Source organism: Danio rerio, chromosome 13, assembly GCF_052040795.2.
Source record: "Danio rerio strain M-AB ecotype USA chromosome 13, GRCz13ab, whole genome shotgun sequence".
In the NCBI taxonomy this organism is placed as follows: Eukaryota; Metazoa; Chordata; class Actinopteri; order Cypriniformes; family Danionidae; genus Danio; species Danio rerio.
In genome coordinates, this window is record NC_141033.1 from 19,713,195 (window position 1) to 19,739,607 (window position 26,413).

General features: G+C 34.6%; 2 protein-coding genes across 33 annotated transcripts in view; both read right to left on the reverse strand.

The window, feature by feature from the left end:
- Nucleotides 1–23,926, reverse strand: part of marchf8 (membrane-associated ring finger (C3HC4) 8) — a 259,188-nt gene extending 235,262 nt beyond the window's left edge. For 15 of the 32 annotated variants that reach the window (XR_015505343.1, XR_015505341.1, XR_015505340.1 and 12 more), the window contains exon 1: nucleotides 23,828–23,926. The gene's annotated coding sequence lies outside the window, so the exon portion shown is untranslated. 32 annotated transcript variants of the gene reach the window in all.
- Nucleotides 1–26,413, reverse strand: part of vdac2 (voltage-dependent anion channel 2) — a 732,443-nt gene that overhangs the window by 273,540 nt on the left and 432,490 nt on the right. The window lies entirely within an intron of this gene.

The following is a 26,413-nucleotide window of genomic DNA, read 5'->3' on the forward strand; positions in this document are numbered from 1 at the left end:
TCAAGCCAGGATCTTAATGGTTTAATGTGGGTATGTTGTTTACATGAAGAGATCTGTGTTACAAGTTAAACAAAAATTCAAATAAACAATTATATTTTGAATTTAAATAGTTTTTGTCTTGCATTTACATTAATTTTACATTTGAATAGCCAAAATGACAAGTTTCAGTCTTTTAAATGCGATTAATCATGATTAATTTTTGTAGTGCGATTAGTTAGTTAACTTTTTTTAATCAATTGACAGGACTAATATATATATAGGTTTTAGTCTAAACTTGTGATGGTAAAGCAGCCACAACTATTTTAAATTAAGTGAAGTTTTTAAACTAATTTCGAGAGGAGCACGTGATATAATGGACTGCAGCTGGCCACCTATCTACACTTATTAGTTAGCCAATCAGATCTATCCTAACTCACTATAAGTAGCTTAGCTAGATATTACTCCCTTATCTTCGTTTTCCGAAGAAACCCCCATCCACCCCCTTTCTCCTCCTTTCCTCCTTTAAAAAGGGGAGCTCTCGAGGACCACCTGATCTCGTACTCCCCTCACATGCTCTATGGACCTGGCGGGAGCCCTGGGCTCAACTATCTCCGAGCTCAGGGTTCTCTCCCGGGACAGCATGCCAAACCTGCTAACAGTTGTCAAGCAATATCTAAGTGTGAACTTTTGAAATTTCATTTCATTTAAGCGACATAGGGGTGTAGTGGTAACGATATTGCCTTACAGCAAGAAGGTAAATGGTTCGAGTACCAGCTGAGTCAGTTGGCATTTCTGTGTAAAGTTTGCATGTTCTTCCTGTGTTTGCGTGGGTTTCCTCTAGGTGCTCCCAGTTCTCCCACAGTCCAAAGACATGCGGTACAGTTTAATTAAATAAGCTAATTTGGCTGTAGTGTACACTATATGAATGTGAATGGAAGTGTATGGGTGGTTTCCAACGCTTGGTTGAGGCTGGAAGAGCATCCGCTGCGTAAAACACGTGCTGGATAAGTTGGTGGTTCATTCCACTGTGGCGACCCCTGATGAATAAAAGGAACTAAGCCGAAAAGAAAATGATTTAATTTTTAATTTAATTTAATTTAATTTAATTTAATTTAATTTAATTTAATTTAATTTAATTTAATTTAATTTAATTTAATTTAATTGGGTCAATACTGGGGTTTGCAGATGAAAGTGAAGAGGGTTTGGGGGTCGCAGAAGAAACTGATAAGCGAGGCGGCGGTGCTTGTGAAGAGGGGATCAGTAAAATGAGGTGCCGGATCAGATTTCAAAGATACAAATTAAGCCCTGATGTAACTCCTATATTTAAAAAAAAAGTAATTGTACAAAAACATGCCACAAAAGATGTTTATATATATATATATATATATATATATATATATATATATATATATATATATATATATATATATATATATATATATATATATATAGAATATAATAAAACTATTTGTGTAGAAAGAACCTCCTGTCATGTTCCCATCTCACCCCTTATTTTAGATGAAGATGATAGAAATCTAAATACTTTGCTTCATTACCAATAAACAGCTCACTAAAGTCAAAGGGTCTGACCAAAGAAATTGAAATTTTAATCCATTTGAATTATTTATCAACCGGCAAAGCACCAACAAACTGTATCCTTTCCTGTGTATTGAGTGCTTGAATTTTCATTTAGTGTACTATTGTAGAGAATAGTGAATAAGGACATAGACGGTGTTTAAGGACACAGCACTAGGACTAGTTACACTTTGGCCATTTTTGAGCGAGATGCAAATGGTCTAATGGTCTAATCCAATAAAATAATCGATGTTAAGCTAAAAGTGCTTCTGCTACACCCAGAGATTCGTATCAATTTAAACAGTCTGATGAGTGAATATATCTGGATACCCAGTCAGTTCCTATGGAGGTCACTTTTGACCAGGAACAACACAAGTGTAATAAGGTTATTTAAAACACTCAAAATTTAATGAAAGAGATGATCATCACTTCTATATGTTCAAGTGCATAGTGTGGAGGATATCATAAGACATTTAGGCAATTAGATATAACACAATATTCATGAGTGTTTTAAGTTGTAAATCAGTCAGATTTGACTAGAACACGACAGGAAGGTTAAAAAATAAACCTGCTAATTATTTTGATCAGCCTTATTTAATTATGTGTTATGATTTTGCTACATTTTTTCATAAAAAATAACGCAGTTGAGAACCGATGTTGTACAGATACGTAGATCAATCTTTTGTGGATGAATTGGGAAGTTATCCACAAAAAACTGAAAAGGTTTAGAATCATTAGTAAAGAAAATCCTAAATCATATCTCAGTTAAAGTGCTCTTCAAGCTGTCTTGACCCCATCCCAACAGAATTAAAAAAAAAAGGTTTCACACTGCTTGATTGATTATGTCCTTGACATAGTAAATATTTCATTAGTGACAAGATTTTTTCCTAATGCTTTTAAAAAAAGCCACTTTTAAACCAAATCTGGATTCCACATTTTTGAATAATTAAATAATTAAAGACCAATTTCTAATGTTTTATTTTTTAGAAAGAATTTGAAACAAAGTTTTATTGCAACAGCTTAATCAATGTTTGGATGAGCATAGAATGAGGGAAAAATTTCTGTCAGGTTTTAGAAAAGGTCATAGCACAGAAACAGCCCAGGTAATAAATGACATGTGATTACATATAGATAGAGGTAATGCATCAGTTTTAATTCTCCTAGACTGAAAAAACTTCAGACTGAAAGAAAATTTTTAGTTAATATGGATGAAGATAAATCACAAGAACATAATATATGGTGTTCCTCAAGGATATATCCTAGGCCTAGGTTGATTTTCTTTATATATGATTTCTTTTTGGAAGTTGAATTCAGAAATATGGCATGAATAATCATCTTTATGCTGATGACATACAATTATACATTTCTGTTGAGCCCAGAGACACTGTTAAAATAAAAAGATTTGTCCAGCTGCATGTCCAGTATTGTACAATGGATGACTGCAAATTTTTTAAAGTTAAATAATTATAAAACTGAAATTCTTATTGAGGGTAAAAAAAAAAAAAGACTCAGCGAGAGAGGATTAAAGCAGAATTGTGTTCTTTAGGTTTGCAATCTAAAAAAGAATTAAAGAAACTGGGAGTTGTTTTCGATTGTGATCTAAATGACAAATTTCATATTAGTCAAGTTACAAAAACATGTTTTTATCATTTGAGAAACATTGTCATTTGTTTTTTCCTATCTTTTAAGGATGCTAAGAAATTATTCCTGCTTTTATTTTCTCTCGGCTTGATTATTGTAATGCTGTTTATATTGGTTTACCTAAAGGTTCTGTAAGGAAGTTGCAACTGATACAAAATATCCAGAATTTTCATGAAACTGAAGAAACATATCACACCAGCATTAACAGAATTACACTGGTTACCAGTGCACCAATAGATAGATTTTAAGATTTCTTTTATTCTTTTATAAAGCACTACACAACATGACACCATCCTACATTTTTGACTGCTTATCGAAATACAATCTAAACCGTTTTCTATGCTCTTCTAGCGCTGGACTTTTAGAATATTACTCTGTAAATCTGATGCGATCTGGCGCCACCTCTTTTAGTCACTATGCTCCAAAAATTTGGAATTGTCTCCAAAACGAAATGAAAGAATCCCCCCGCATTCTTGTTTTTAAAAAGCATGTTTTGAAAATTGCATATGAATATAACAGTATGTGAAGTGTATGTATATTGTGTAGGTGTATGTACAGTTGAAGTCAGAATTATTAGCCCCCTTTTAAATGTTTTTTTCTTTTTTAAATATTTCCCAAATCATGTTTGACAGGGCAAGGAACTGTTTCTTCTGGAGAAAGTCTTTGTTTTATTTCGGCTAGAATAAACGCAGGTTTTAAATTTTTAAAAAACATTTTAAGGTCAAAATTATTAGCCCCTTTAAGCTATATTTTTTTAGACAGTCAACAGAACAAACCATTAATATACAATAACTTGCCCTATCGTGCCTAGTTAACCTCAATAACCTAGTTAAGCCTTTAATTGTCAATTTAAGCTGTATAGACGCATTTTGAAAAATACATAGTAAAATATTATTTAATGTCATCATAGCAAAGTTCAAATAAATTAGTTATTAGAAATGAGTTATTAAAACAATTATGTGTAGAAATGTGTTGAAAAAATTCTTTTCTCTGTTAAATAGAAATTAGGGGGGAACAAGAAACAGAGGGGTTCAAAATTCAGGGGGGCTAATAATTCTGACTTCAGCTGTATTTATGCATGAACGGTGTGTGCATGTATATGTAATGACTATTGTCTGTTTGATTGTGTAGATATATCCATATATGCGTGTACATGTGTGCCTTTATCTTAGTATATTTTTGTTGTTCATTTTGCTTTAATTGGCTTTGTTTTTTTTTTTTATTATTTGGTTTATTTTATAATACTTGTTTGTGGTTTGTGAAGCGCTACAAGTTTCATGTATGTAGGAAAAGTGCTATACAAATAAAAATGCATTGTTATTATTCTTATTTTAATTATTGTTATTATTATATACACATCAACGTAAAAAAAAATAAATTGTGCTCATCATTCATGATGTCCTAAAGAATATTTGTTGCATTATGTCGCTGTGCGCTATTCATAAAAGCAGTTTATTCAGAAAATGTCTTTACAGTTAACATTCATAACAATGAATGAACTTGCTTAACCTCTAAAATGGCGTTCTTTCCTGTCCTCCACCCAGGTCTATCAAAGTTGTTTGTTATGGCTTTTGCTTTGCTTTGATTTATCCTTAATTCCTGTACTTTCAGTAGTAATGTCTGAATAACATCACGTCTGTAACATCCGTCCTTTACTTTTGCCCTTGTTGGAAAAGCAGTGTGTTAATATTTAACTATGCTCTGGCAAAATGAATGTTAGAGAAAGTGTATCTGACTGCCCATCCGACTATTTCTTTCTTCTTTTCAACCACAGTCACAGTCCATCACCTCCTTATTCTGCCTCCTTAAGGAAGATGACTTACATGCTTTTGCTGTCAGGTTTTTTTATGGATGTGCTGAATAATAAACACCTAAATAAACTGACTACAAAGTGCAAAGGGACTTTAAAGAAAACATGCTGGCTCCTAGTTAAACCCTCCTATACATATAATTGTTCTATAGTTCGTTCTATAGTTCAACGCCCGCTAGCAGGCATAAAAATAGCTCAACATAACGTTTCACAAAACTGAGTGTGTTTTTAATCAAATAAATGCAGCCTGAAATATAATAAGTATCTTACAGCATGCAAGCATAATATTTGTACAAAGTGAGTGCAAAAGTAGTATGTCAGCTATTCCAAGCAGTCAATGAAGCTGAAAAGAAAATGTCATAAGACAGTGAAGAAGCCCGAAGCACCAAAGTAAATAGCACAGCCTGGCAGCATGTGTCCAGATTAGTGCATGTTCTCCCATCTCTAAATAACAGACTATTGATTGGTGGATTGTCCTGGTTACATTATTGCACCCAAACGAAAAGGTCATGATGCTGTATTGAAACCCCAAAGAACATCCAAGACATTGTGAATAGTACTAAAATACAATATGACCAGAGAAACCAGAACAAAATCCACATTTTCTCTATGAACCCAACAAGAACTGCTCATGTTGAGAATGTTGATGGTTTGTTTAAACCACTAACTCTACACAATATCATACTGATTTTTCCCCACAGCAAACTCACTGATTACATGAAAAACTGATTTCGCCAGAGAAGACAAATTAGTGGAATGAAAAAAGAGGGTCTATTTGTAGCTTTAAATATTAGATCTCACAATGGATTTTCTTAGAGTCTCAGAATAACCCCTTAAGTGTCTTGACTAAGGCTGAGTTGATTTGCAAAAGCTCATAAAGCACATTTGAACAAAAAGGTGAATGCGCTACATGAACAGACGGTATTAAAACCACAAAAACACACAGAGACTGTCAAAAAGGAGGTTCAATTTACCGGAATTCGCCCTAATAGAGATTTCCAGTGTAGCTGTAATTTAGACAAATGTGTTTTTTTTCTAATTAAATGGCTTTCTGAGGTCGAAGCAATTTCAAAGAATCTAATTACTACCTACTGTAAGCTGCAGCAGTTTCGCTCTCTCTTTATTTTCGTCAACCAGTTCCAGGAATGAGGATACTGTATGATATTACAACAAGCGGTTAAAAACTCAAAAACAAAAACAATACATTTATTTTAGTCCTGTTGTGTTAATAACCTATGCTCTAGCAAATACATTAGCACAAAAGGCCATTAGGGTTGGGTGATACACCGAAAATCTCATATCACGATATAAGCAGTGGTATAAAACAGGCGTTTCCAAACGTTTAAGTCTGCGACCCTCAAAATAACAACTTCAGTAACTCCCTCACTATGCTCGGTGGTGGTTATAAACATTGCACACAGTGGTGCACACACACACCAATAGGAATATCAGACCCCCTAGTTTTTCACGATTTTTCTGTGATTTTCTGCGATAAAAATGACTGATTTTGTGGCAGTAATTCCCATAAATTTGTAAACAATTTTAAGATAAAAATTATAGAACGATAGATAGAACGATAGATAGAACGATAGATAGATAGATAGATAGATAGATTGATAGATAGATAGATAGATAGATAGATAGATAGATAGATAGATAGATAGATAGATAGATGTATATATATATATATATATATATATATGTATGTATATATATATATATATATATATATATATATATATATATATATATATATATAAAAATGTGAAAAAATATATATGTATTTACCATTTATTATATTAGGTAGCCTACTATGTTATGTGTGCAATCTGAAATAATTACAATGACACAAATCATAAAAATAAAGCTTCTTTATTTTTAAAATGGCAAGGGAAAGGGTAGGGATTAAGCCAAAGGAAGGTTGTATTACTCCTATTTTTATCCACGATCTTACTTTCTCTCAGATTTCACTCCCAAGAGCATCTGACATCGTCACACATATAGGGCATGCATTTGGGCTTCCGTTCCGTTATACACCTTAAACACGGATAACAACAAAATAATTTATCGATTTAACGCTCATCATGATACCAGCCATACATGTAAAGCACAAATAAAGTCATTCAATTTGGTGACGTTCAGTGGCCGTCACCCTTGAACCAACCTCATCTTCACCTGTCTGTTCCATTGCTCTGTTTGCTTCAACTTTCTTTTGCAGTCTGACACAAACGCACAAACTGGTCAATTCACGCCACAAGAGGTCTATATCTCATCTTTGTTATGACTACATGTAAATCACCCACGCTTCGTCTGCCTCTGCTTACTGCACAAGCTGAAAACTCCCCCGTCCCCCTCCATGTAATGTATTGATCGTGAGGGCACACACAGGTAAGCCGTCTTTTTTCAAAGGACACTCAAATACATCACGTGCGTTGTGTTTGCATTGTCTATAAGACATGTAAAACAATTCATTGCAAGCTGAAATAAATATATTTTGATTATATGGTTTGGAATTTGATGTTTTATGAGATTTTGTGATCATTTTGCATTTAATGAAGAATTTTGCAGGATCGTAAAAATTTGCAACTTTTTGTTGATTTTGCGATGGATTCAGTGATCGTGGAATCGCGAAAAACTAGGGGATCTGCTATATAAACATGAGCATATAGACAACACAAAAAAAGTGCAAGTGATAATGAATGTGAATGTTGGGAACAATGGTTAACAACACAAGACTATTCTTGGTGTAATATTGGAGACCACCACTTGGAGATTATCCTCCATGTTCAGTTGTGTGCATTTTTAATGTATGTGAGCCGTAAAGGTTTCAAAGTTAACCATTGTGCTGTAAAATCAATGATAAATAAAATATGATAATACTAATACTTTAATAACACAGTATATGAGATTTTTGAAATCACCAATGGCCCGTTTACACTGAGTTTTAAGGTACGGTACGGTTCGGTACGCTTTTATGGCTGTTTTCACTGTCAAAAGGTACCTATAAGTGAACCATACCGTACCACTTTTTGAGTACCTTTTTGAAAAGGTACCTAGCACAACAAAAGGGTATAAAAAGGTGGAGCAAGATGCGCAGCTGGACGCTATTGGTTTACAGAGATAGTACAGAAAGCTGGTGAATGAAAACAAAAGCACCGCCATTTTTAAATACACAGCCGAGACATTACACTGTCATAATATATACATATGATAATAAGCCATGGTTGACTCGAGCTTAAACAAACCTTTCTGTCGTCTTGATGAACAGCCACAAAGCCAAGAAGAAGAGCAGAATCTAACCTGTGCACCAGTTGTTTACAAGGCCGTCTAAAAGCACGAGCGGTTTCACATGCGATCACGCATCTGTATTTGAAATAACAAACTTCTTGAGCTCATATTAATAACGTGCACAACATTATTGAAGTGCTTCTGACATCTGATCCTTTCAGAAACAGAAATAAAGGAGAAACCTGAAAACAGCAACCTAAAACATGAACAATGTTAAACTATTATCATCACATTTTGGACTATTATGAACTTGGAATGATGGAATTACTTTCTAACAAGAGGCTACATGTGCTGTTGAAGATTAAAAATACAGATGAGAGGTTTGCACTGACTGGGCTATATGTTGTGTGTTGTTTTTGAACCCAAATAAGGACACAATGTATACTGTGTATAGTTTTTCTGTAATTGATAACATATCGGAGACTGTAAGGGTCTGTATGTGTTCATATATGTTGCATTTATTGATTTATTTTATATAATTTTAGACGTTACAGTAGGTTATTTCGCATATCTATCATTGATCTGCATTTATAATCAAATCATCTTCATAGAAAGGTTAGTAATGAACATTTATACACAAGTATTTATGTGTATAACGCATCTGTTTTGTAAGAAGTGCTTCTTATGATATGTAAAGGACCCGTACAGCTTTACTTCCTCAAGTGAAAATCGACTGAAACATTTTGTTGAAATCATTGGGCTTTTGGCATTGGAAACGCAAGCCTGATAAAGGTGAGCCATACAGACCCGTACCATACCGTACTGTACCACTCTATAGAAACGGGCCACAAGCGACCTCTCCTCATTGTCTCACGACCCCCCAGGGGGTCCGACCCCCACTTTGGGAACCACTAGTGTAAAGTAATAAATTACAAATTTTCAAATACTGTAATTAAGCAGTTTTTCTCAAGAATCATAATTTACTAGTAGTTTTAAAAATATGTACTTTTACTTTCCCTTGAGTAAGTTTTACGTGCTGTATCGGTACTTTTACTACACAATTTTCCTTCAACCTGCAGTCACTATTAGATTTTTTTTTTGTCTCTTGGGATTGGCTATAAAATTGGGGTATAAAGATCAGTCATGTGATTCCAAATCCAATCAAATAATAATAATTTTGCATCATAATAAACAATTTCAAGACATGTTTGGAAAGTGTCAAAGAAGATGTGCAAAATCTTAACATGCACTCATCCAGAGACTGTTTAGACTGCATGTCACTGATGAGAAGATGACCGATACCTACTGTATGTTGACTGATATTGTCAAATGGCCTTAATTACTAAATGCACTACAGAATGTTATGTTTTCACACACACGCACATGTAAAAACTGTAAAAACTGCATGTAAAAACTGCTTTTAAAAGGGCTACTTCTTACTCATACTTTGAGTAATATTTACAACAAATACTTTTACTGTACTTGAACTACATTTTTGGAAAAGTAATGGTACTTTTACTTGAGTCTCACTTTTTAGTATTCTTGCCACTACTGGTTTTAAGTCATGTCATATCCAGACAACAATATACAGTTGAAGTTAGAATTGTTAGCCCCCCTGAATTAGTAGCCCACCTGTTTATTTTTCCCCAATTTATGTTTAATAGAGAGAAGATTTTCTCAACACATTTCTTAACATAATAGTTTTAATAACTCATTTCTAATAACTGAATTATTTTATCTCTGCCATAATGACAGTAAATAATATTTGACTAGATATTTTTCAAAACACTTCTATACAGCTTAAAATTACATTTAAAGGCTTAACTATGTTAATTAGGTTAGCTAGGCAGGTTAGGGTAATTAGGCAAGTTATTGTATTACAATGGTTTGTTCTGTAGACTATCGAAAAAATATATAGCTTAAACGGCCGAAACATTTTGAGGTTAAAATATTTGTAAAAAAATTAACAACTGCTTTTATCCTAGCCGAAATAAAACAAATAAGACTTTCTCCAGAAGAAAAAATATTATCAGACTTTCAGTGAAAATTTCCTTGCTCTGTTAAACATAATTTTGGAAATATTTACAAAAGAAAAAACAATCCAAAGGGGGGCTAACAATTCTGACTTCAACTGTATATATCATAGTATAGTACCATTTCTGTAAGTTCAGAAATGTGAGAAATATACTTAACTTTATTTAGAACTTTAGGGCAAATGTTCAATAAAAAAATGTAGAAATATAAAATAAATATGAATAAAATGTAAAAAACTTTTCACAAACAGATGAGTACAGGTGAAATATAAAACTAAGCATAAAACTAAAATAATGTGTAATTAAAAATAAATAAGTTGTAAAATGTAAACATTGTAGTTTCAAGATTGCAACTTTCTCATAATGCAGTTTTTACATGGCACACAGTGTAATAAATATCTGTTAAACAGCAGTCTTCGTATTTTCCGTTTATTTACGGTTGTGAATTGCATTATGGAACTTTGATCTCTGCTCTGTCGGCTTTTAATGTTGAAAATTCAACTCTACATTAAGTGACTTTTATTGACATTTTAGTAGTATGAAAAAGTATAACGTATAATAAATAATATATAGAGCAATAAGTCCCATAATAAGTTGTAAAATAACAGAAAATGTACTGCTGGTATATTACAAGGTTTTTGTATCGTAATATACAACACCAACCCAGACAACATATCACTTTAAACTAATTAAATTGTTTATAAAAGTACTTTTTTTTATTTGTCAAGGTTAAAAGTTCTTGCAAGAAAGATCCATGTCCCATAATGCAATTTCAAAAGCATAAACTAACAGGGAAAAATACCAAATAAAAAAAAAAAGATTCACAAAATACTGCTAATACTGCTAATTTTATGAAAAGGTACCATGATTTGGAGCACACTATGAAACAACAGAGCTTTTATTTTGTCCATACGATATATATATATACTGTATATATATATATATAGTCATATTGCACAGCCATATCTGGTTAGATTGCAAAGCGCAGTGCGGAGCGACTTAGCATACAACTCAGTGGTAATTTCTTCTTCCGAAGGGGGAATTGCTCTATTTGATACGCATATTCAGGCTGTCATGCCAGGTCTGTCCTGCAGCCACATACATCTTTATGCTAATCATAAACATTTCATGCATTGAAGGCCCAGAGGCGGAGCTTGCCTTTTTGGTATGCAGGATGATTCGCTATTTCTTTTCAAACGACAAACCCTGAATAATCATGCAGGGTCCAGACTGCATACAGCCTATATGTTTTTTTTTTTTTTCATTCCTCTGGAGAAACAGCCTAACATTGTTTGTGAAACGAGTATTTTTTTTAGATAATGCAGTTTAGATAAAGCAAAAAATAAATAAAATGTTACAAAACTTTGCTTGTTTGTTGGCTGTTGGTCATTTAAGCTTCTATAAGTGTATCTGTTCCTATAAATTTCCTCATATATATCATTATATCATATTTAGAATGATATGGGAATATGTAGGATGAAATCAATCTCAACATTTGTGAAATGTTTCAATCAAAACAGTTCACTATATCTATTGTTGTACATCTGAAAAATAGTGAAATTGCATTCTACTAAATATTTATAAACAATAACGTCATAATGAAAAATATGTTAAATGTATTGCAAAGTAATAAGAAGGTAGGCAGGGACTAATAAAAATGCAAGGTTGTTCAGAAAAAAAAAAGAAATGCAATCATTAAAGTACTGCATTATTTTATTACCACCTTTCCTGGGGTGTACAATGATTACAGGAATATTTAATTCAGTGTAAGAGATATTGTTTTAATCAAGGAAATGAAATTGGGACACCTTATCATTTAAAGGCAAGTTCAACAGTGACTTAAATTAGAATCATTTTTCACATATACCATTTATTTAATACTTTTTGTAAATCTTAAGTTTATTATTTAAAAGTTCAATGACTTAAGTGTAAATTTGAGACATTTCCGTTATTAAAACTGTTAGAATATTGAGTAAAACCATTCAATTTGAATGCATACTCTTGCTCTTATGATATATCTTCAAATAAAGCATTCCAATAATGCTATATATTTGTAACAGAGACCAGCTAGCGAAGTGCTAACCTCACTCTGACCTCTAAAGGCGCTCTAGCGACAGACACTACAAGTCATGGTCTTTAGCCTCCTTGTTAGAGCAACCAAATCTCATGCAAACAATCGCTGGTTCGATCTCAGCTCAGACCGAGTTGAGTGCAGTAGGACCGGTGGGTTACATGTGGGGGCTTGTCCGGGATGCGAGTGAGATTTACGGGGGTGAGTGTAATGGAGACCAGCTAGCGAAGTGCTATGCAGTTAAATCTCACTCCTCTGACCTCTAAAGGTGCTCTAGAGACAGTTGCTAAAAGCCATGGTCTTTAGCCTCCTTGTTAGAACAACCAACTAACATGCATAGAATCATTGATTCTGTCCCAACTCAGACTGGGTTGGGTGCAGGTTACATGTTATATATTCATATGCCTGTAAATGCAATAACACATTGTACAAATTTACCTTATAAATATTTCATACTGCAATAAAGTTTTGTCTGTCAATATGGTTGTTTAGTTATTCAACTAAAATGTCAATATTTAAAATAAAACAGTTCACGTAACATTTTATATTAATTAAATTTGACACTAAAATATGCAAAATAACATTCAGTTTTTGCATAAAGTGATCCTTTTGCTTCATTAGACTTTTTTTAGAAGTTTTGTCATGTCAAATCTAGGACAAGCTATTTAGCATAAAAGGACAGATAAAAACACAACAATTTATGCTAAGTAGTCTAAGTGTGGCCAGGTGTGTTTCATTAGGGTTACAGCAAAACTGTAAAGGGATGCAGGTCTCCAGGAATCGAGATTGAGACCTATGGGTTAGAGAGGGGTTCTCAAACTCGGCCCTGGAGGGCCACAGCTCTGCACTGTTTAGCTCCAACAACACACACCTGCTTAATAGTGTCTAGTAGTCTTGAACACCTTGGTTAGTCGCACCAGGTGTGTTTCATAAGGGTAAGAGCAAAATACAGAGATGCAGGTCTCCAGGAATCGAGTTTGAGACCTATGGGTTAGGGAGGGGTTATTAAACTCGGTCCTGGAGGTTCGGTGCCCTGCAAAGTTTAAGCTGCATCCCAAATGGCACACTATACACTATGCACTCATGCACTATGTACTTATGCACCTACACACTCAACAGGATAGTAATTGTATGTAGTGGCGTCCCAAAGGGCACACTAATGTTTTTTACTAAGTGGAAATTCAAACCATTTCCCTGATGAAGTTTGACGGTTGCCAAATCAGTGCCCGAATTATCAAATAATACCTGCCGTGAGTATAACCACATTCACCATCAGGAGGCGCTATAATCACTCTCGTAGGAGAATTTCGCTTTCACCATCCAAAATAAATAGTTATCCAACATGTGCGCCCGATAGCTCCGCCCCTTCCGCTACGTGAGCAAACCTGCGGTCGTTGAGTGGGTGAAGTGTTCATCATTACACACTTCATTTTAGTGGCTGAATGAGTGCAACATCTGAGTAATTAAAGTGCACTTATTATTTTTAGAGTTTTCAGTGTTAACACACTACTGACACTATTTATACTACAAAATGGCATGGAATAGTGCATAAGTATGCGATTTGGGACGCAGCTTAAGTTCCAACCCCAATCAGACACACCTGGGCTAGCTGATCAAGCTCTTACTAGGCTTTTTAGAAACATCCTTGCAGGTGTGTTAGGACCGGCCCTCAAGGACCACGTTTGAGAACCCCTGGGTTAGAGAGATGGATTTGTGAGTAAGAAGTTGCAGGTTCAAGTCTCGGCACCAGCAGGGATTGTAGATGGTGAGAATAAGTCACCACCCTCAATCATACCTGTCTACTTTCGGATGTGAAAATAAGGAATATTCCCACCATAATAAGGGATACCATGTGCACTTGCATGGTTTAAATGCAGAGCATAAATTCCGAGTATGGCTCACTAAATTCACCTTTTCACTAGGGATGGAAATCTTTATTTCCAATCAGATTTAAAACAATTCTTCACTTACATTTTTTACCATTTCTATTTACTATTTAAATTAAAATTATAACGTTTGTCCATCTTTTTTCAAATGAAGGCAATTAGGCAGCGTTGTAAACACTTTTGTTTGTTTGTTTCTAGCTTGAGTCAATGCAGGCTCACACTGTCATGACTTAATCTGAATACAGAATCATTCAGAATAATTAGAGGAAAAAATAAACAAATTTTATTTTAAAATAGCAATGCACTGATAAATAATTTTTCCTTATTCATGCACAGATTCTGCAGTGCTCAACATACTGATTATATCTCATCATTAATGAGTCTCATCATCAAGACATCATTTACAGCTCCACACTGGGCTGTGCAATGTCATGATATGTTTTTATGGACATACAAACAGGCCCGGATTGGCTAATCGGGAGGACCGTAAGAATTCCCGGTGGGTCGGTCCGTTATTTGGCCGCGAGGGCCGGTGTCCCTAGTTCCAGAAACGGTTGCTCTCAGCAGTCACACTTTTTAAATTTATTTATTTATTTACTTGACCACAGCCTCTTTATTCATTATTTTACCGCAGCTCTACTCTTTTTATCTATTTTATCGCTGAGTGACTACTCAATGAACAGTCGTTGTGGTTTAGTGGATAGCACGTTAGTCTACGACGCCGCGGACCCGGGTTCGGTTTGAGTAATTAATTTTTTTCATTTTTATTGTTAAAACATTTAATACTGTTAGGGTCGTTGAACATTTGAAGTTCTAAAGCAGCTGTTTTCTCAAAAAAAAGACGTGATAGTGTCATTAGAAACTGATTTGGAAATGACCTTATTTTAATATAGTCAGTAGTGAACTGAGGTGGGCCGGTCTGAGGCTTGAAACTCCAGGGCTGAAAAGGAGTCCCACTCCAGCCCTGCATACAAATGTATATATCTTTATATATCTAATCATTATATCGTGCATAACATATGAAGCTTATTATGCTCTTTTTATTATTAGAATTATTCTTTCGTTAATTTTGTTGAGTCACAAAATACATTGCATAGGGTGCATGTCCACTGAAGCATTTTGCCTCTACAGAAACGCAAGCTGAGCATTTTTTTCTGTTGTTGACAATGAAAGCACCATGTTTTTAAAATGCTGGGTGCATACCAGGCAATATATGTGTGTTTTATGGTCAGCACTGAGCGATTTGAATTTATATTTAAAATGTTTACAGTTATAGAGTGTTTTTAGAACAGCGCTTGCCTTTCTGCTGTACAATTTTTTTTTTACATTTTATTCTTTTTTTTTAACAACTTCATAGTCAGAAAACTTTAAGTTTTAAAATCACAATGTTTACATTTTACATTCAATCATTCATTTATTTTCCTTCTGCTTTGTCCCTTATTTATCAGGGCTCACCACAGCAGAATGAACCACCCATTTTACATTTTATGTAGCTATATTTCAAGTTAAGGCTGCAAGTAATAGTTTTTGAAAAGTGTTTCATATTTCATTAATATTGATTTTTTAATTCTAAATTCTTACTCATGATTGTATTTATAGAAAAGGTACTATATCTTGATATCGGTGACCTAGATTGTCGTGATATGAGATTTTCTTACATTAAGCACACCCTTAGCTTAACAACCGCTGAGATTCCACAACAGAAAGCAGAGCACGAAATAACACACAACATGAGTTCCAGTCAATTGTTGATACAATGCACAGTCACTATAAGGTCTTTCCTGATGAGCAACATTGGCGAAATGGTTTCAGTTTTAAAATCAAATTCACTGTAACTCCACCACTCCTACAAGCACAAAGCACTTGACAATCTCATGCATCTTCAAAAACAAGAAAACAGGATCAGAATGTGCAAGCAAACCATCCTATGGTTTGATCTATTTTGACATACTGTTCAAATGACATTCATTACTTGAAAGTCATAACTTGCATTTCAGTTGTTTGTTTGGTATCACTTTATTTTGATGGTCCCTTTAACACATCTTGTTGAATTTAAGTTACATTGCATCTACATGCCAACAACTTCTAAATAGATTGTAAGTAAATTGTTAGGTTTCCGGTTAGTGTAAGCTGACGTGTACTTGCCAAGTTTTTTAGTCAGTTAAATGTGTTGAAGTAGACAAATCAGCAGATATTAAGCAGACAGTCTACTAATACTCAACTGAGAATTAATTGGCATGTAGTTGCAATGCAACTTTTAGTAAACAAGTTTTAGTGGAACATTAAAATAAAGTCTTACCATTTGTTTTGTCCAAACCAAAGAGCAAAACAATAAATTTAGTCCTTGTACACTTTCAGAGTCATTTTTAAGTAAGAACCTAAAGATACAAAACAAAGAAACTTTGACAGGACATTTTGTGACTTGCTGAACATCCAAAACAATGTTGTGCACTAGATTATACCTCGCTGCATAAGTTTATAATGCTAATTTTATCAGTTGATTACTCATTAAGAGCTTATAAAATGTGTAAAACAGTGAAATCAGTAGCAGCTATTCCTCTGTCACACACTGATCTGCTATAGGGAGATTTCTGTTTTCTGCAGCAATAGGCAAAATAACAACTATGAAGACAAATATGACTTAAGCCTTCTGTCATGTTTATGGTCAAATCTTGTGACACCATGTCCTGTTTTCAGTTTGTTTGTGTGTTTGGTCAGTGTTTCATTATTTCAGTGGAACCACACAAGAATTTGAAGAAGCGAACCAAAACCCATCTTCTTTTCAAAAGTCATCTGCACTGGGGTTTATTCTTATTCAAATGAATCGCACTAACAGAGCATTTACAGAGTCTTGTTTGGTAAAAACTCAACTTTGTTTCCACCTTTGGCCACGTTTACACTAATACGTTTTAGATTGAAAACGCATTAGTTTTGCTACGATTACGCCATCTGTACACTCTACCCTGGAGTTTTTGAGCGCCGAAAACGTAGCTTCTTGAAAATGCTGGAGAGGCCCTTTTCATTTAAAAACGCTGTTGCTCTGTGTTAATGTGGATGGGGGAAATAGAGACATCTAAAAACGGAGGCAAGGCTGCAGACATTTGATTTGACATCTGATTGGGCCTTTTTCCTCAATAATAAGTAGCCTACATACAGTTCAGTCCTGCATCCTCTCCTTGTAAGTTCAGATTTCCCAAGTTTGATATGGAAAACAAACTCCCGAGCACACGTCAGGTAAATCTTCAAAGAGAACAGGGTACTTCATAACCTCATTCACCATCACCCTGGCTACGCTATATCACTTTCTTAACAATAAAATGAAAACATGATTTAAGAAACTGCCAATCCTCATTTGGATATTAACAACTTAACAGACACCAAAAATGTTTAGGCATCGTGTAGCTGCATATTTATATGACCATCATTTTCACTGTATGCATATTTATGACAAAACAGAGCCTATAGCATCACTGGCTCCTTTTATTTACATTGTAAATACGAAACATACCCTCTCTTTCACTGAATATCATTTTAACAATCAATAATGACCATTATAACAGTGTAATGTACAATAAGTTTGTAAATTATAGGAAATAAATGCAAAAAATCAGTCAAATGTGCAGAATCAGTATTCGTGTTTACAATATTTAATATATTACATTATCTTTCTGCTCAGCCAAAACACGTTACCTGAGAACAAGTAATAAATTCAAAGTCGGGGAATATGTCATCAAATAGAGACAGGATGAATTAAAAATCAGGTTCAACAAAAATAGTGAGATTAGATCCAGCAGTAGATCCTTGATGAACAGTCTGACGTGCACAGCTCTAATCGCTGCAGTGCATGACAGAGTGTGTGTGTGGTTACGTGATGTGTGCTTTCAGCGGTATAGTATGGATGGAGAGCTGTTTAGAAATGCTGAGTGAAACGCCAGTGTGGACACAGATCGTTTTATTCTAAAATACCATTTTAAAACTAAAACGTATTAGTGTAAACGGGGCCTTTGGTGCAGGTCTTTTGGGCAGGTGTAAATACAGCAATCGCACCCTGATGCACACCAAACATATGGATCCAGATGAATAAGTGGTCTCGGTTTGCTTCCAAACATAGGGAGGATTTATTAAGGGTGGATTTATTTTGGTTGAATCGACTAGCTGTAATTTTCTTTCCCATTTGGTGCTGCCATCTGGGCAGATGTGAATGCATCAATTGCAGTCCACACCAAAAGCGGACAGTCTCGGTACTTGGGCTGCATGATGTTGAAAAAATCATTGCGATATTTAATTTTTCTGCAATATATATTGCAATATACTGTATCTATAAAATTTCCCCAAATGATTGAACAGCACTATTTGGAAAGAATTTATATTCACAATTTATTTAAAGGTTCAATTCTCACTATTGGCAAACCATTAAATATGACTTTTGCTTCAATAAACCTCTAATTTGCTCATTACTATTATTAATATATTATATTAAAGTAGTTTAGATGTTGGGTTAGGGATGTAAAATATGACCATGCAGAATATGTAGGTTATAAGTACTAATATGCAGCTAATATCTCAATAACATGCATGCTAACAAGCAACTAGTAAATAATGAGAATTAAAGTGTTCCAAATAAATTTCTTTTGATTGATTGGAATGATTCTCTAGGGGAGTCAATCATGCATAAAATTCAACAAACAAACTACAAGCATAGATTAATGCAATGAAGCAAAGATAAAAGTGAGATAAGCAATGCACCCTTTATGGTTTTGCAATTTTAAAATAAAAAAATACACTTCAAAGTCAACTCAACATATCATGCATATCTTGCGATGTGACTATTGCGGATGCACACATTGCGTTATTGATGCTAAAACAATATATTGTGCAACCCTACTTGATACACTTTTAAACTACCTCTGGAGTGGTCAGTTTGTGGTGAGAACATGGTCTGAACTTGGAAAGATCAAACTGAAAAAGTACTGCACATTTTTGGACTAAACTTACTGCCGTAGTCATCTGTGTTGCAATTATGGGTTGCATTAAGTAATAGTTCACAGTGCTTTAGCAACAGCTGCATTTGCATCTGAAGGGACTTGAAGTCCATTAAAACATTGTTTTCAAGCTGCTTTTCATTCTCAAAATGTAGTCTGTCTGAAGGGATAAGTACAAACTATAATAAACAATAACCAGGAATACAGTCAGCCAGCAGTCATCTCTCCATACTAACAAGCATTGTGATGCCTGTCGGATGTTCATACTCTCTTTGTTTACTTTCAGGAGATTTGAAGGAATATTTGAGCATGTTAATTCTGACCAGTAAAAAAAAGAGTTTAATGAATATGTTCAATGACACAGCTGGCCAAAGAAATGTGGATGTTGTCACATGGCTGCATTTTGGTTTGAAAAGAAACTGTAACCACAGAAAAATGCCATAATGTGTCATTTGTTGGAGGGCTGCAACAATGAATCGATTAAATCGATTACTTAAAGCGTTGGCAACAAATTTCATAATTGATTTGTTGTGCCACACGACACGGGGGTTTGATTATTTATAAAAAAAGAAAAAGAAAAAAAAAACACTTTAGTTCAGCGTGGAGCGGAGTGAACACGGTCTCTCTCATGCACTGATACAGAGTTCAGCGCCTCATAGACAGGGATGAGGAAAAAGGGAGTTCAACAGCAGGGTAAATCACTAAAGAATCCTACTTTTGTTCTGTTTGAAATGAGAACCGTGAAGTCCCTGGTGCTGTTCTTTTACTCAATATCCAGCTTGACAAGCATGATAAGTTAGTGTTAGTTCATTAACTCATTGCGCCAAATGAAAAATGTAAAACTGAGCCAGAGAAAGACGTGTCATATTATCACAATTATGCAGCGCTTTACCCGCCTAATGCTTATTTTATGTTTTAGACATGTAAATACACAAAAGTACTAGTAAAACAATCCATTTAGTGTTTGTAAAACGCAATAGGAAGTCTAACAATCATTCAAATATAATTTGCCGATGTGTTTTATTCATATCAGATACACATAGTGAAAGTAACAATAAAGTTTAATCAATTCTTCTCCAAGTTCACCAGCCATTTACTTGCATGTATTTGGGGAGTAACTGATAAATTTACATGCTGAATCCTGCATGTTCTACTTTTATGAATGAGGCAAACGTGTGGCCGGAAGTAAACATGGCGACGACCATCTCACGTTATAGATCACAATCACTTAAACATTTATGTGAATTAGAATCTCAGGAAGCTGATGACATAAGGAGCAAGTGTGTGAATATGTTTAAATAAAACAGGGGGAAAAAAAAGAAAAACGGATACATCTGTCATACAGCACTATTGTGGCTGCGGTGTATCACGTGACAAACATGACGTGTCGCCATGGAAACTTTAAGGGTGAACGTTCTAAAATGATGATCATCTAACAAAACTCACAATTCAAAAATATTTTAAACCCATCAGCAAAAGGCTTAACAACAGTAGTAGTAGTAAAGCATCGATGGTATAGTTACTTTGCACTTTGAATTGCAAGACTAAAGACATGTTTTTATTCACTTGTCTTTTTTGATCATTAATTTTTGCATCTGTAGTCATGTATAGCTGCACTACAAAAAAAGTTTTCTTTCTTAGTCATCTGTCTTGTTTCGAGTCCAAATATCTAAAAAAAAAATCTTAAATCAAGAACAGACAAGACAAATGGCATTAGAAAATGAAGTAATGCTTAAAACTTCTTTTTTTTACCTTATAGGCAAATAAATGTGCTTGTTTTATCCAATAATCACTTATTTTAAGGTGTTTTTTTTTAGAAAACAAGACATAATTTTGATATTTCATGTGTCTAGTATGTGTCTTAATTTAAGATTTTTTTTAGATATTTGGATTGAAAACAGGACAAAACTAATTACTTATTTTTATTTATTATTATTATTATTATTATTATTATTATTATTATTATTATTATTATCATAGCAGCTTTTTTGAATAAAGGATTGGAAATTAATGCTATTCTTGTTTTTTTATCTAATTCATCAATTAATCAAAGAAATAATCAACAGATTAATCGATTATCAAAATAATTGTTAGTTGCAGCCATAGTTTGTTGCCCTTGGTGCAGAACAAACTAAACGAATCACAGGTGTGAAGGGGGAGATTCAAATCCTGCATCTACCACCTGTGCAGAAATCAACAGTGCAAATGGTTTGTAACATACAGTATGCTGCCAGAATGTGGTAAAAATGCCTCAAGATTTAAATATTTTGTCAATTGTGTGAGGTGATGAGCTTCATACTAAATCTGGATAACATGGATAAAAAGTGATTTTTCATAAGTACATTGGGCCATGAAAATTACAAGTTTCCTGGGATTAATACATGGGAGGATGATGGGAGATGAGTGTGAAATACAAGAGACTCCCGGAAAAAACAAAAGTGTTGGCAAGTATGCTATTTACAGTTATATGTGCAAAAGACTCAATATGTGATCTCTAAGCTATGGCAAGAGTTTGTCAGTGGTGATGGTTGTATGGCAGACACCATGCCATAAGACAACAAGCATTTCTGTCCAATAAATGGCCAACTTTAGCACACTTGGTTTGGTTTAAAATTTCTTGTACACTTGCAAAAAGAGCAATGCGAACCTCAGCAAAACAATCAACATTGTGTTTGGTCCAGACCAAAGCAATTGAACTAACAGACTCTCCAGAGAACAATAAAACCAAACCTTCCAAGTGTAAACACACCCAAATTATTGAAAATAAATAAAACTTCATAAGCCAACTACAGCCTTAATGTAAAGGAGAAAAGATGCACATATTACTAATGCAAATTTGAATTCTAGGTAAAAAAATTGTTTATTATTTTAAACAAAGAAGGTATACTGACACCAGTTATTGCATTGGGAAAATGTACTATTAAGACCTGTATTTATTATTACTTGATTAACAGCGCCTTAAATTAGAAATAGGAGGAAATAACGTATTTTAAATGTTTTTAAATTACTGTATGTTTGTGTTTTATAAGTTTTAGTGTTTGAATTGAGGAACACCAACATCAAAATTACTCTATAGGCTGCATTATTAGGCTCTATTGTGACAACATAATGTACCTCACTAACGTATATGTCCCAACAAAATGTTCAGTCAATTGACTATTTACCGAGCAAGATGGAAATGATCGACAGTTTCGTTGCAGTCGAGACAATGACAGAAAGAGAACAAATCTTAAAAATTCACTTAGAAGAGAGTCACAAACAAACACGAATTTCAATTTATAACAATATTGTAACAAGAAATAAAGAATAACGTATATATCTAACACATATTCAAACATAAAAAATCATGCGCTTACCGACATCACAATCAACATCAACCGCCAGTCAGACCATATTTCTTCAAATGTGAAAGAATGGGCGTATATAATGTTCCTGACACACACAGTCGCTGATCCACCCTTTAAATAGCTACTAATGTATCAGACAGTAATGTCAGCCAAAAGCGAAACAAAATGTTAACTGTACGCACTTATGAAGCGCTGTAATCCATACTGCATTGAGTCGATGCATCCAGCAGACCTACTGCAATCCAACATCACCGGGAAAACCGGCTGGGAGTCAGATCCAAGAATGAATCATTTTTGGGAGTCGAATCAACTCGATGACTCAGCTGAACCGATTCGCCAAACTGAGTTTTATTTATTTATTTTAAGTAGGGCTGAAAGCAGCCAGCGGGAATGTTCCAAATAAAATGTACTGAAAAATGTATTCATGTAATTTAATGTCAAAACATATATTTCAAAAGTATTATTGTTAAATAGCCTATCAGTAGGTTAACAAAAAAAAAAAAACTGGAGCCCATGAAAAACCAACATAAGCCGATTAGAAATATAAATTTACGAAGTAAAAGAAATTTACATTCCAAACAAACAATTAAATAAAAATAATAGGACGCCGTGCTTACATTTCAAGTTCTGCCATGAAGACCACAAAATTATAACGTGGTTACGCTTACTGATTCAGTTCAAAATAATCTATCGGCAGCTGATTCGAAAGAACCGATTCGTTTCAAAAAATCATCTGGTAATAAATTTCAAAGTGCAGTTAAAGCGCGTGAGTGGACTCTGACTAAACGTCCTAGTCTTCTATTTCGCACACATCTTTACACTGACAATAGTTAAGTTGTACAATATTAGGCTTTGCTAATGTTGCGATATGAAAGATGACAGCTGCAGAGACAGTTTCAGGACAGGACGGTTTCATTTTGACTTGATAAGTGCAATAGCGCTCGCTAAAACACCGACTGCTGGCTTTTCTTAGTCTGTTATCAACACTGACAAGGCAAAGGTAACGCTTATAAATAATAGAGCTGCTGTTTCTGCACGCCAGAAGAAACGAGCTGCAGTCACAACACGCTGTTTATACAACAAAGCTTTATTAATGCACTGAACGAAATGTCACACAGCTGTTAGCTATTTAATTTAAACATATACAGTTCTTAACTATGCAAATGCACCCAAAATATGTAATTATTTGACGACCGTCTGTTGTCTCGCAGTGACAGCGGTTCAGCGATCACCCACTCGTGCATGTTTACATGGATGGCTCAAATATTTACTTACCCCTTCTTTCACAGACCGTACAAAGCGATGTGTTTGTGTTTATTTCATAGTCCCCATCTTTTAGCGTGCGTCACGTCCACCGACTTCCGCGTTCGGGGTGGAAAATCTGGCTGAAGAGAGAAGATAAATCGGAGGGGGCATGCGCGTGCACTACTCCAGTGTTAATGTATCGACTCGAGTATTTAAACACACAGAGCTGACCGGTGCTGTGCTGTAGTTCACTGCTGTTATATTGATATTCCAATATAATCAAGACATTATGATAACTTTTTTTTGTGTGGTCATGTTCTCTTTGTTTCCTCCTCGCAACCCATTTTAACATTTAATATAGTATAACAACTTGTTCATACACCTGTTACTTACACACACAGTTGAAGTCAAAATTATTAGCCCTCCTGTTTATTTTCCCCCCAATTTCTGTTTAATGGAGAGATTTTTTTCAACATATTACTAAACATAATAGCTTTAATATCTTATTTCTGATTTATTTTATCTTTGCCATGATGACAGTAAATAATATTTGATTAGATATTTTTCAAGACGCTTCTATACAGCTTCAAGTGACATTTAAAGGCTTAACTGAGTTAATTAGGTTAACTAAGCTAGTTATGGTAATTAGGCAAGTTATTGTATAACGATGGTTTGTTTTGTAGACTAGCTAGAAATCTAAAAAGGGGCTAATAATATTCACCTTAAAATGTTTTTTAAAATATTAAAAACTGCTTTTGTTCTAGCCGAAATAAAACAAAAAAGATTTGCTCCAGAAGAAAAAAATATTATCAGACATACTGTGAAAAATTCCTTGCTCTGTTAAAGATTGTTTGGGAAATGTTTGAAAAAGAAAATGAAAATCAAAAGAAGGCTAATAATTCTGACTTCAACTATATGTATGTATGTATGTATGTCGATATATATAGCCCTTCGGGCTAATTCTGGTGCATTGGCAGAAGTGCTAATTAATGTACACTGTCCATACCAAATAAACAAATAAATAAAATTATATATATATATATATATTGGAGAGAAGTCCTTACCCCAGGTGGAGGAGTTCAAGTATCTTGGGGTTTTGTTTATGAGTGAGGGAAGGATGGAGCGTGAGATTGACAGACGGATCGGTGCAGCAGCAGCAGTAATGTGGTCAATGTTCTGGTCCAATGTGGTAAAGAAGGAGCTGAGCCGAAGGGCAAAGCTCTCCATTTACCGGTCAGTCTACATTCCTACTCTCACCTATGGTCATGAGCTTTGGGTCATTACCGAAAGGACAAGATCTTGAATACAAGCGGCTGAAATAAGTTTCCTTCACAGGGTGGCAGGGCACACCCTTATAGACAGGGTGAGGAGGTCTGTAACCAGGGAGGAGCTCGAAGTAGAGCCGTTGCTCCTCCACATCGAGAAAAATCAGCTGAGGTGGCTCGGGCATCTGTTTCGGACACCTCCAGGACGTCTACCTAGGAAGGTGTTCCAGGCATGTCCCAGCGAGAGGAAGCCTCGGGGAAGACCCAGGACACACTAGAGAGACTAAGTCTCTCCGTTAGCCTGGGAACGCCAAGGGATCCCCCCGGAGGAGCTGGAGGAAGTGCCTAGGGAGAGGGAAGTCTGGAGTTCTCTCCTGAGACTGCAGCCCCAGCGACCCGGCCCCGAATAAGCGGATAAAAATGATGATGATGATGATGAAGTTACAAATAGTTTTTTCTTCCACTTTCAATAAATATGAGTGTAAGTCTTGAGTGGCCGGCTCTACATCTTGTATGAAGAACCTGATCATGTAATTATTTTTTGCACTTACAAATGAATTCATTTCATACAATTTGTCATTTCTACATTCATCACATTCCACTTGCCATTAATATACAGATTTAAGGCACGTTTCATCACAAATAATTAGCATATGATAAATATGTATTAGTATCTATCAGTACTAGTAACTAATCGATAAAGCCTGTCTAAATTAAGTTTATCTAATGAATGTACTTATAACTATATGTTTTAGGTATTAGAATAGCTACTACTGTATATAAAAACATGTACTAGTCACAACCGGAGTAGTTCATATTAAACTAAATTATATTACATTGTGGCATTAAATAAAGTTGATATCTAAATAACAGATTGCAATATTTAACCACTCATTTCTAATATGTTCCAGCATTTAATAAATAAGTAGCATCTAATTACATAGATATCTATAGTGTATACTAGTAATTACATAATGAATAAAAGCACTCATATAATAATAAGAACCAGCATATAACTAATGAGCACTTGTATTTTTTAAAAAGCTACTAGGAAGAATAAGCCCTAGTGCCTAAATGATAAATACTATGGAAAAGACACTAGTATCTAAATAGAAAAGTAAAAGTAGTATTGCGCTGAATAAACTGGGATGGGTTTTCTGTGCCCTGTTCCTCCTTGTCTGTTGCGATTGAACTCAACAGACGCTACACTCGATACTGTATGTGTCATGATAGAGGAGAAAACAGCTAAAGGCTGTGTCACGCTTTCAAAGGCTTTACACGTTTTATCTGCACGTTCTGTGCTCAGAGCATTGTCTAAACATGCTTTGATTCATTATTATGCAATGCTTGT